Source organism: Chenopodium quinoa, unplaced genomic scaffold (genome assembly GCF_001683475.1).
Source record: "Chenopodium quinoa cultivar QQ74 unplaced genomic scaffold, ASM168347v1, whole genome shotgun sequence".
NCBI classification, from domain to species: Eukaryota; Viridiplantae; Streptophyta; class Magnoliopsida; order Caryophyllales; family Amaranthaceae; genus Chenopodium; species Chenopodium quinoa.
This window is the reverse complement of record NW_018743722.1, coordinates 2165804-2179451: the sequence shown is the minus strand read 5'-3', so window position 1 is coordinate 2179451 and position 13648 is coordinate 2165804. Positions and strand designations below refer to the sequence as shown.

General features: G+C 34.8%; 1 long non-coding RNA gene across 1 annotated transcript; it reads right to left on the bottom strand.

Annotated features, from left to right (window-relative positions):
* Positions 1-508: 508 nt before the first annotated feature.
* Positions 509-2771, bottom strand: LOC110684576. Its single transcript, XR_002503785.1, has 2 exons — positions 2219-2771; positions 509-796 (listed from the first exon to the last, which is right to left on the bottom strand). It is a non-coding gene; the product is annotated as an uncharacterized LOC110684576 (long non-coding RNA).
* Positions 2772-13648: the final 10877 nt, after the last annotated feature.

The window sequence follows — 13648 nt, the reverse complement described above, 5'->3', positions numbered from 1 at the left end:
AGTTTGAAATTTCCGTGGCTATGTAATTTAGCCACAGCAATTCTGAAATTTACTCCCGTGGCACAAGAGGCCGTGGCTAGGAATTTGCCACGGAAAAATGGATGTCGTGGCAAATTTCAATTTTTATGCCACGAATATACACGTGGCAAACAAGTTCACTTGCCACAAATATTATCGTGGCTAACAAATTGTCTGCCACAAATTCTACCGTGGCTAATAAACATTGCCACAAATATTAATGTGGCTAATAAGCTTGTTTGTCACATATAATACCGTGGCTAATAAACTCTGTTATTATACATATTACCGTGGCTAATAACACTAGTTGAAAATTTGGAATTAGGCACCGTTCAAAATCGGTGCTCTTTTTCAATAAAGGAAACAATTCAGAGGCAAAACCGGTGCCTGAAGTGAAGTAAAGAGTACCCGTTTTGCCTCTGAACCAGTGCCTTTTACGCCAAAAAATAAAATAAGTTTTGCATGTTTTCCATTAAATTAATACAAAGACTTGCACATATAAAAACTCAGATATTTCCATTAATAAATAGCTATAATGTTTTACACTTTAATAAACATACAAGAAAAATAAAATTACAATGGGAGCATAACCACAATAGCAGGGGCATAGCAACATCAGCATCAGGACTCAGGAGGATACATCAGCAGGAGCAGAGCAAAATGAGCATCAAGAGCAGACATCAACACAGCAGAACCAAAACATCGTGCAGCAACAACAACAACAGCAGCAGCAAAGTGCAACACCAGCCACGAGCAACTACAGACACACATACATTCACTATAACAGCCACACAAACCAGATTAATATTTACAGCAGCACATACATCCACTAAAAACAGCCAAACAAACAACTGATTTGAGCCATGTAACACATCAGAATCGCAGGGTTCGAGTCAGCAACAGAGGATGTATTAGAGTAGTTGCATTTCAAAAAAAAAAAAAAAAAAAAAAAAAAAAAAAAAAAAAAAATCAGAAAAATGATCTAACACAACCACAAAATATGTAAATGGGAAAGCTAATAGTCAACATCTTTAATTTATATCCCTGCAGTGCACTATGAACGTAGGAGCAATATGATAACTCTCATCATAAGTGTACTGACTGAAACAAAAAAATGCTTAGTCAATTTAGTTAGCCTTATTACCAGTAAATAAGTTCTACCAAAACTATTTTGCTAGAACAAGGTGACTGTCATACATGGATTTCAAAAAAATGTCACAAAATACCCCACACAAAGGTACATTTTAACTTAGTCCATTACAATTGGATCACTAGTTCGCATTTACTATATTTGGTACATAGTTAGGCCTCATCAGAATTTTCAGCATGAATCTGTATCAAACTTCAACCATCTCAGGGAATTTTACAAACAACAGTATTCAAGCACTAGGAATATCAGGTCAATCCATACACATGTGCTGAATGAATGTCACATCAGCCCCTGCCTATTTTAGCACAAAAGGCTTACATGATTACATTCTTGCCTCACTTTCTGATTGCAAACCAAAATTTTCACTCTGTGACAATTTCTCTATTTTTTCATCTACTTTTTAATCACTGCAAATTTAGCATTATATTAAATATTCAAAGCTTGGATAGTAAAGAAAACATCAATACAAATACACCAATTTAAGATCATAGTTTTATAGCAACAAAATCAAGTTCCTTATCTTATTAGTTTACTCATAAGTTCACATCTTCACTCAATTAACTTGTTCCTCATCAAACAATTTCATTAAAAAGATTCGGTTTACTATAAGCTGGAATCATCAATCTCACTACTTAGCTTATCTTGCATTGGCAAGGATAATGGTGACTGTCAATTATTCACCCTTTACCAACAATTTATTATGTTTCAGAACACATTATAATCAAACTAAGGTTACAAGGCATCAATTTCTACCATCAACAACCACCTATATCAGTATAACACAAATGACCAGAATTTAAATTCAAAATGCAGATATACATAACAAACATCCATTAAGATAATTTGTTTAAATTAACAAAAATCACCAAATTAAAAAAAACGCTTGAAATTTGTATACATTCATCAAGAAGGTACGAATTGAGCAAGTACCTTAAAAAAACCAATAAAAGGAAGGAAAAAAAAAGGGGGATTTTAAATCACGAACAGTGGAGCTTCATTGAAAGCAAATAAGCAAATCAATTTAAATCAAATCAAATTAAAAACCCTAACCTCAAATTTCTGATTTTTGGTTCGAAATTGATTCGAATTTGTTGTTCCTTGAATCAATGCACCAAAATTGCCTCAAAATTAGGTCTAGTATTTTTCTATTTTGCTCGAATTAAGGATAGATGTTTTCGATCTTGAGGAAATTTGATTTGACTTCTACCTTATTAATCGAATTGAATCCAGGAGTTGCAGACAACGGTTGAGGATGATGGGTCGAAAGCCGTGAAACGGACAACGCCGTGGAGGTGAGGAACCACATGAGGGAATGGTTCATTTTATCCCTAAAAATCACCGACACGACCACCACCATCAGTCCATCGCCCTAAAAACGAGAAAGATTGACTGATTGTGAAGCTAAGAAAGACTATAAAGATGGAGTCATGAAAAAAAACTTGAAAATTGTGAGAGGAGAGAGATGAAGCATTTCTGGGTATGGGTTTAGAATGAATTTTGAGAGCAGAGAAGAAGGAATTGGAAAATTAATCAAAGCACAGGTTAAATGAAAACCGCTAACTTTGAGTTTTTCACATTTTTGATAATAGGTGTTTTTATTTAGGTTCCTTTTATTTATGCCTTAATCCGATTTTTATTTTATTACTACCATGTTTTAACACCAATTTGATATAAATCGGGCCTAAAAAATCTAAATTTTATTGGGAAATTCTACAATATAACTCGCTACTTTTACAAATTCTACATTGTGCTCTTATTTTTTGAAACTTTTATATAGTAACCCGCAAGTTTATTTAATAACTATATAGTAACTTTGTCGTTATCCCACCGTTAGAAAATTCCGTTAGTGGGGCCCACGTTTCAATTTTTAATATTTTTTATTGATTTTTGCGAGTTTTAACATGTTCCGTTAAAGGTTTCGGGGGGCTATTTTGTTCTAGAGGGACCAAATTGAGATTAGATTTGTCAATAAACAAATTTATATACCTCACTTTACATATTAAAATGTAAATACGCAAATCGAGAAATTTCTTAATATGCAAAACGAGGTAATTATGTTTCATATTTGCCAAATCTGAGCTCAATTTGGACACTTTAGGGCCAAAATAACCCCAAAAAACTAGTGCATTTCTCTGCCTAATTGCTTTTTCTACTAGTGTAATTCTATACCAACAAAAACTGGTTTAGTAACTATAAACAATAGTTCAGGAGAATCCTAAATTGAGCGTACTTAGAATAAAATTGAGGATATTTATAAAGAAAATTAAGTGTATTGGAAATAGATCATATATACAACTATAATTTATTTTACGCTAGTGTAAAGTTTGTCACGGGAAAAACAACTACTACTCGTGGCCCAAATGTAAAGTTTGCCATGGGAAAAACACTACTCAGCTCGTGGCACAAGTATGATATTTGCCACGAAAAATAAATACTCGTGGCATAAATTATTCTTCTTATTTAGGTGTTGTATCATATTTCAATTTTCCCGTGGCTAGATGATATTATGCCACGAATTTGGAATTCCCGTGGCATAATTCGTGGCACAAGTGATGATTTGTTGTAGTGTTCATTTAATCTTGGGGTAGAAGCGTTTACGCTTTTTGTATATAAGTTTGTGAGTATAGCTTTGAATAAGCTTGGGGGTGTTAGTTTGTTTTTATTTGGTGACTACTTGATTGTGATTCTAAGAAAGGCGACTTCATTGCTTCACTATTAAGGATACCACCAAATTTTTAAATTTTAGCCTACCCTCAACCTTTCGCCCTTACGTTACAACTTTTGGGAAAGCCCTATTGACCTAGATTTGAGTCACATATCGGGGGAGGGCATTATGAGTTAAAGCCTAAGGAGAGGGGATACAAAATCAAGATGTCGAGAAACCTCAAATCTATTTATATTTCCGGTTCCTTCGAGGAACTATAGAGACACTCACTGAAAGTAGATTTGAAACTAATTGGGAGAATGTGCAAAAATGTTTTGAGATGAAAGTGAATTATGTTTCATTAGTTCTCTATAATTAGCATGTCCTATGTTTCAATCACCCTTAGATATTTTAGAACGTGCACTCCCTTACTTGATTAGAAATATTTTCATTCATTTAGGCTTTCACATTTGCAAAAAGTCCTTTCATGAACATTTGTTTGATTTTCTTGTATTTTGGTTTATTTATCGTGCTTTTCCTTGTTTCTATTATTATGAGAGTTATAGGTTAATCTCTTAGAAAACATTTACGAGAGCATCACTCGTCCTCTAGGGTGATCTAGGGGTTTAAATGGCTTGTCTTTAGTTGCTAAAATTGACTGTGATTCCTACGAAAGTGAGTTTGTGTATATTCTTTTCTCTTATCTTTTCCTTGTTTGTTTGAATAAGCTCATCATTTCTCCTTTGGTTTTGTTTTTCTCGAGGACGAGTAAAAGGTAAGCTTGGGGGTATTTGATGAGTGTCATAAATGGCACCCATTTGATGAGCATTTAGGTAATTTTTACCTTCTTTTCATAGCTTTCCTCCTCAATAAATCCCTAATTTTATGCATTTGTTCTTTGTTTTACCTTTCCTCTCTTATTTTGTAGCTTTTGTGCATTTTGTTGGTTTTTCTACTCTTTTCTCCCTTATTTGCTCTATTTTCGTGGTTGTAGGTATTGAACGAGGTCCGGGACTTGATATTGTTGATATACTAAGGTGGAAGATGCTTTTGGAGCAAGCACATGGCAATTGGAAAGCTTAAGATGCAAGGAAGTGGATTATCCAAGTTCTAGCTCTTACGCTTTCAAGCCATGCTCTCATGAAGATGGGGTGTTGAACCCACTGTCAAGTGCTTTTTGGGACTGCCACTCTTAGTGTTCATCATCATCATATTGCGCGTTCACTCGAAGACCTTAGCGAACGCACGAAGCCATGAGAAGATCCGAAGAAACCCAAAAAAAGTGCGGGCGTGGAGCCCCCTTGCGCGGGCGCGCACCACTGCCGCGCGGGCGCTCCTCTACAGGTTCCAGCTTCTTTCTTCTTTGTTTTGCGCCTCTTATAAATACCCTTTTGAACCCAATTTTTGGAAGCAAGTTTCATTTTAGATTTTGATCTTAATTTTAGCTTAGTTGAGAGCTTCTCTCTCTAGTTTTAGGGTTAATTTAGGAGTAGATTTTAGAGAGAGAAAGTGAGGAATTTCAATGGTGATTGAGAGATTGAAGATTCAATGGTGACAATTGTGTTGGAGATCTTCTCTATTATCAATGAGCATTTCTAAACTCTATCTCATTTATTCCTTTGATTAGTTAGTTCATGTATGTTTGATTTGATTTTGATGTTTGATCTTTGATTAGTGTAATTATTTTTCATAGATTAATAATTCTTGTTTTCTTTAGTTGTTTGTGATTAGATGATTATGTTTGAGTAGTTGTTTTGCTAGGGATAGGGTGAAACTTGTATGATTGATTGATTGTGCTTAATTTGGGGATTGTGTTGATTAATTGTTCACAATAAAGTGATTAACGGAAGTTTGCATGTGTGTAATTTGATTAGGCCTTGAGAATTATGCTAGATTGCATTGTAGTTTCTAATGATACGGACCATTTATTTAGGAATTATAATTGTCGATTGAGCTTGATTTGTGATGCTCCTAGTTAGAGTCTCTCGTAGTTGGCGCTAGTTTGAACTCTAGGAGATAGCTTATTGACTCTTTTGATTGAGCTTTCCATTAGTATTCACAACCATTGATTTGCATATTATTCCCGAGTTGCTATAATTGTCATGATTACTTGTTGATCCTCCTTCCTAGTGTTTATTTGTTTGGTTCTTCATTTTGTTAGTCGGTTAGTGTTTACCTTTTATCCTTAGACTTCGACCTAGCTTAGGCGCATAATTGAGAGCGCTTGAACAATACCGTTCCTTTAGGTTCGACACTTGACTTGCCTCTCTACTAGTATAGGCGTCGTTCGAAGTGCGCCTACGTTAAGCATGTTGTGAATAAGCTTGGTACTCATAGGAAGTGGGAATTTACATAATACGATTAGGGACAAGGAAAGTAGGGAGATGCCAAAAAGTTTTTAAGAAACTTGTAAACCGTTCACGGATCATAAAAGGCAACCACGATAAGGGACAACGATAGGCAACAATGATTGACCCGTGAAGGTTATACCCCATTCATAATCCATGAGATTACTAACTCCATATGGTTCGGAACCACGAAAGGAGGATCGGGGATGATGGTACGAAGTGAGTCATGGAGTCACATTCGCCCGTATTGCCTCTACTCGATTCTTATAGTGAAAAGTGATTCTTGCGATCTCAAAGGCATGCAAACAAAGATTCAATTCGCTCCAAACTATTATTAGGCTAAATTGGTTGAATATTAATGCAACATATAATTCTAAAATATTTGTGATCACTTGAATTAATAACAAGATTAAAAAGGATCCTAAACCGGTTGTCCAAATTATCTTATTAGGCGTGATTTTCAATTACATATTCTCTTTAACATGCAAAATGGTGATCATAACAATAATAGAATAAACATTAATATTGGAAGCAATTCAACAATAATAGCGTTAGTCAAATTAAATATAAAATAACGTAATCATGATACTAGCAATATTAAAATAAAATAAGAGTAATTAAATTGATTAATTACTCACATTCTACGCGTTCCTTTAAATTGATACATCATGAATAAACTGTTAGTAACTTCTATAAAAAATAAAAATCAAATGAAAATTAAATTAAATAAATATAGATTTGATTTGGTCCAAACCCTCAGTTAATTATACCTTTCACGCCATGGTTTAACTATAGAACTTCAGGTATTGTATGGACTCCTTGGAGTGCTTAGGAGAAGTATTTTGAGAGACTAGGGTGGCTAGTATTTAGGCTAAAGAGGGAGAAGAGAATTATTTTGTGATCAAGCTTGTTGATGATTGAAAAAGGGGTGATATGACCTCTATTTATAGAAAAAAAAAGAGGGGTCAAAGATTTAAGATAAGATCCGAATTAAATCGGAATAAAACTCGATAGACTGCAGTTTTTACGGTTTTTGTTTTTATCATATCTTTTGATCCAGAAATCAGAATAAGATAAATAATATATCGTTGGAAATCTCTTGAAGTATAATTTCTAACCCAATTATAATAGGATTAAAATAATTTATATAATAAAAGATATAGGTGAAATAGTGAGACGGGTTCAGTTTTGGATAGAGTTTGACATTTTATTCATATCTTTTCCGTTATATCTCAGAATTGATATTATAATATATCATTGGAAATATAATTTCAAGGGATATCCAAAAATAAAATATTTGGATAAAAAATATGAGGCACAAAAATAATATCTGTCTATCTTTGAATGTCTTTTAATTCGGATAGAAATAGGACTTTAAAAAAAAGAGTTTTATTCAATTTCAAACTCTTTAATCTTATCTTTTCAAAAAGGATAATTAGGATATTTTAGAAACTTATAGAAGTTTCTAATTAATCCTTATTGTTTTAGGAATTTGATTAAATCATTTGGACCCTCCACATGAACATTTGGTCGTAGGTAAGGTGGGCTTAGGTTCGGTTTGGACTCAGTTTAATATTTTGGCCATAACTTATTCGTTATAACTCGGATTTGGGCTTATAATATATTGTTGGAAAGCTCTTTTAAAGCCCCATCCAAATATTTAATCATTGGACCCAGATAATGGACCAAAATAAACTGGATTATGCGTTTTTATAAAAAGGACACGAAATGAAAGATTTTAAAGGACACGAAATGAATGATTTTAAAGGACACGAAATAAATTATTTTGGGTTTAAAGGCACGAAAAGAGAAAAATAAGTTTTAGTTTAGGGAAATGGGCTAGGAATTGGGTTGGTTTATGAAATGGAAGTATGGATTTTAGCACTCCAAGATTAAATACTCAACCTGACCAATAATGGCGGTGAAAGGTTTTTCATCATCGGGTTTGATTTTGGGGAGACATTTTTAGGTGTCTACAGAAGCCCCCACTTTGACAGAGTTTTTAGAAACGTCAGTTTCGAAAACGATAGTCAAAGTAGTCGATAGGGACGGAGAATGATTTAAGACGTTCTGCGATCCTAAATCACTCTGTATACGCCGATACCTGCAAAAAATGTTAATTCCACAGATAAAAGAGTAAAGGGATAGAACGCTTATCCAACACTAGTGTATCGGTGACAAATGAGTTTGGTAGCTTCCTATGCTTGAAGGAATCCACCTGATGACCTTTGTTGAAATGCTTTTCATGCTTGAGGAAAGCCGACTAACGAGTTTGGTAGCTTTCTATGCTTGAAGAAATCTACCGAATGATACTTTTCATGCTTGAGGAAAGTCGACATATGAATTTGGCGGTTTTCTATGCTTGAGGAAATCCACCGAATAATACTTTCCATGCTTGAGGAAAGTCGACAGATGATGAGATTGCAAGTCTCTGTCTATCGAGAAACTTGTGCCGTGAAATGATGGTGGTTCGATTGTCCCCGAACGTGGGCTATAGATGGTTCGCTTGTCCCCGGACGTGGGCTGTAGTTGGTTCGCTTGTCCCCGAACGTGGGTTGTAAATGGTTCACTTGTCCCCGAACGTGGGCTGTAGATGGTCCACTTGTCCCCGGACGTGGGCTGTAGATGAGACCTGCAAAAATAAATTTGCCAATGGACTCGTATATATTGTGATTGACTTGACCACTGACTTGACCAAGTTTGACTTGATGTGACATTACATATGTATGACTTGTGAGTGTGTGTGTGTGTGTGTGTGTATATATGTGTGGGCAGACACAAGCAAACGAAGATGCAAAAGCAAAAAAATTTCGTCAATTTTTGTCATGAGTAGAGGGTACCGACTTTCTCCCGAAAAAGAAAACTGAACTTTTATTTTCGAACTTCCCTCGATGAGAAAATTTTGAAAAAGTTTTTTTAAACTTCCCCAAAAGAAAAGACGCAAAAAAAAGGAAAGAAGTTTTGAACTTCCTCGTTGAGCAAGACAAAATGAATCGCATGGATTGAATTACTTTTCTTGAAAATAATGTATGCATGATGCATGTCCTTAGGCCATGAGGCTAAGGACAATTACATCATGTGACACGATAGATGAATTAACTTAGGTCTTGGAGCTAAGCATCATTTATGGTGTAAAGAAACGATCTTGAACGCCACTTAGGTCTGGAAGCTAAGCACGTATACCGATGAAGTGATTATTGCATAATGAACGTTGTTTAGGTCAAGGAGATAAGCACGATATGCTTTGTATGATTAAAAATCTTTGATATATAGATGTTTCTCTGCATATTATGCGATGCATGAAACAATGAATATTGCTCAGGTCAGGAAGCTAAGCAAGTATACAATGTTTCTTCTAATGAATGTTGTTTTAAATATGATGAAACATGCACAGTGTTGAAACAAGATTTCATGATAAAGGGCTCCTAAAGGGAAGGATGATATAAATATGGATGTGTGAGTGAAGTGTGTGAATGTGATACTAAGGCTGGCTGCAAGGGTTATGGCGATGGAAAGAGATGTGAGAAGAGTCAAAGATGATGACTCTTTAGGCTAGGTAGGCTAATTGATGTGGGTTCAAGCGCCCAAGTCCAGCTCTTGATGGGTAGGGGTAAGCATTGGATATTCTTTGACTCGATCATGCATGGATATCAATGTGGCCGCACCTCGATGTGAGGTTGCCTACGTATCCGTTAGGAATCCGGCCGAACGTAGCTCTAACGGAACTTTACACAAGTGTGTGTACACCTCAAAGAGGTCTTTCAAGGGTTTTAAGGTGGATAAGCTGAAGATTTAAGGAAGAAAGGCATAAAAGGATCAAGACCCGAGAGATTCCCCCAAAATATGCAATTGTGAATTTGAAAATTTTGATTTTTGCAAGTTTTTTTTTATTCTTTTGAATCAATGTAGGCAATCTCAGATCATGCGGTCCATCACTCACTTGGCATTTATGTTTCTCAGGCACGGTACCAAGCACTCGATGAGAGACGCAATTTGAGACGTGATCATATCAAAGACATTGGAACACTTGCCTTTAGACATTGTTTTATTGTTGCTTTTTTTTTTTACTTGCTTTTTAAATTTTATACAATTACATATCTTCCAATCCCAAGGTTAAGTGAATGTGGGTTGAAGAAATGAAGGCCAAACGTCAGACGAGCCTCAAAATGGTTGATGAAGAAATGAATATGTGATTGAATGGTTAATGGAAATGAATAGATTGCAAAGGTTCCTCAAATCATAGGTATACCTTGTGTTCAGTTCGGCAATTGTTTTTTTTTTGTTTTTTTTTTTTTTGTTTTTTTGTCTTTTTTTTTTGGCGAATGACATGATCGAATGCGAAGGAAAGAAATGATCATTGATGGAACATGGCATATATACATAAGGATAAGGAGAACCTATGCTAGACTTATTAGGGGAAAAGGGTTAAAAAAAAAGAAAAAAGCATGAAATCTTGTATGGAGACTTGTCTTGTGCTTCGTCTTCATGGTTTCTTATGAATTACTTGTTACCGCCAAGAGGAACAAGAAGTTTGTTATTGCTGATGCTTTGATTGGAAGAAAAGAAGGAAGGAATGACGTTCCCCTTATTCTTCCAACTCTTGCCTAGTGATTCTTGAACTCGAGTACTATGGAACAAAATGAGCTCACTTAATGCATTGACTCAATACTCAGATTGGAAAGGAAGAGTGTATGAAAGAATTTTGAAAACCGATGGGAAAAACTCCATTGATTACGAGGGAAAGCGATGCATGCATGGTCCTAGTATACGATCATAAACAATATAGTGCATTACTCGAAGACAAAGTGTGTGCAACGACTCAACATATGTGATTAGGTGAGTATATTAAGACTCATGGTATGATCGCATGGCTAGACATGAGGACGTTGTGAAAAATAAAGGACCCAATGACCAAATTGCACGGAAGACTAAAAGACAAACTAACTTGATTAATTTTGTCCAATTTTAATGTTTATGGTATTTACTAGGTGAAAACGGTCCATTGGCAATCAGTAGTCATAAATAAGATCAACCACAATCAAAGACAAAGAACACATGTTAAGGTTAGCACAAAAAATCACAAGAAACTAGGAAGAGGACTAGAATTATAGAAGAGTTAGGACTCATGGGTATAAAAAAATCTATAATCCTATGTTATACGAGTTGACACGGATTAAAGGATTTGGCTAATACTAACTTGACATGAAAACAAAAATTTAAAATAAAACAAAAGAAAGTTGACGCTAAAAAGACACCTAAACCGCACAGGCTGTAGTATATCGGTTATAAATTTTTATCTGTGAATCTGATTGAGACGACACCAATGCCAAATGAAAGATAAAACCCAGGGCTACAGATCCATAGGTAGCACGACACATTAATCTTTCTAGAACTCCGGCTATGACCAAAACAAGTTGACTCTTGTGCAGTATACGGGAATTAAAATCCGGGTGACTCAAAAATTAAAAAAAAATCTATGGCTCGACTCTAATAATAAAAAAAAGGGGTTTGATAAGAGAAAAAAAAATTAAAAAAAGGTCAATAAAAAAAAAGACGAACACACAAGCATAGAGTCACGCATGATGCAATGAAGTTCACAACCTAAAGTCAAGTTCTATGTTCGACTATGGTCAAGCTTTTGGGTGTCAAAGGGTACCATGGTTAAGAGTTTGGACGCGTTAGCAAGGCAGCCTCCCTTGAGGGTGTATGCCAACGGGCGGCTCCGCGAGTTCGTGATGAAATCGAACTTGACTCCATGGTTTGGGTGGAATTAAAAACTCGGATGAACCCTTATTGCCATGAGCGTTTTAGGGTTGATAGAGCATAAATCCCCCGGGCTAGCCACATACGTAGAACAAGTACTATTGTGGCAAAATAGGTAACCTAAAAAAAATATATGCATATGTGACAATGCCAATTAAATCGCAGGAATACAATTCAAGAATCTTTCAAGTCTCATCCACTCATCTTAATTAAATATCGATCACTCAAATCGATAAATAACCAAGAATCCTCCCAGTGGAGCCGCCAAATTGTAAGCGTCGTTCGAAGTGCGCCTACGTTAAGCATTTTTAAAAAAATGAATATGCTTGGAACTCATAGGAAGTGGGAATTGACATAATACGATTAGGGACAAGAAAAGTAGGAAGCCGCCAACAAGTTTTTAAGGAACTTGTAAACCGTTCACGGATCATCAAAGGCAACCACGATAAGAGGCAACGATAGGCAACAACGATTGACCCGTGAAGGTTACACCCCATTCATAATCCATGAGATTACTAACTCCATATGGTTCGGAACCACGAAAGGAGGATCAGGGATGATGGTACGAAGTGAGTCATGGAGTCACATTCGCCCGTATTGGCCTCTACTCGATTCTTATAGTGAAAAGTGATTCTTGCGGTCTCTAAGGCATGCAAACAAAGATTCAATTCGCTCCAAACTATTATTAGGCTAAATTGGTTGAATATTAATGCAACATATAATTCTAAAATATTTGTGATCACTTGAATTAATAACAATATTAAAAAGGATCCTAAACCGGTTGTCCAAATTATTTTATTAGGCGTGATTTTCAATTACATATTCCCTTTAACATGTAAAATGGTGATCATAACAATAATAGAATAAACATTAATATTGGAAGAAATTCAACAATAATAGCATTAGTCAAATTAAATATAAAATAACCTAATCATGATACTAGAAATATTAAAATAAAATAAGAGTAATTAAATTGATTAATTACTCATATTCTACGCGTTCCTTTAAATTGCTACATCATGAATAAACTGTTAGTAACTTCAATGAAAATATAAATCAAATGAAAATTAAATTAAATAAATATATATTTTATTTGGTCCAAACCCTCAGTTAATTATACCTTTCACGCCTTGGTTTAAGTATAGAATTTCAGGTATTGTATGGACTCCTTGGAGTGCTTAGGAGAAGTATTTTGAGAGAATAAGGTGGCTAGTATTTAAGCTAAAGAGGGAGAAGAGAATTATTTTGTGATCAAGCTTGTTGATGATTGAAAAAATGGTGATATGACCTCTATTTATAGAAAAAAAAGAGGGCTCGAATAATTAAGATAAGATCCGAATTAAATCGGAATAAAACTCGATAGTCTGCAGTTTTTACGGTTTTTGTTTTTATCATATCTTTTGATGCAGAAATAGGAATAAGATAAATAATATATCGTTGGAAATCTCTTGAAGTCTAATTTTTAATACAATTCAAATCAGATTAAAATATTTTATAGAATAATATATATGGCCGAAATAGTGAGACGGTGTCAATTTTGGATAGAGTTTGACATTTTATTCATATCTTTTCCGTTATAGCTCAGAATTGATATTATAATATATCATTGGAAATTTAATTTCAAGAGCTATCCAAAAATATAAAATTTGGATAAAAAATATGAGGCACGAAAATAATATCTGTCTATCTTTGAATGTCTTTCAATTCGGATAGAATTAGGACTTT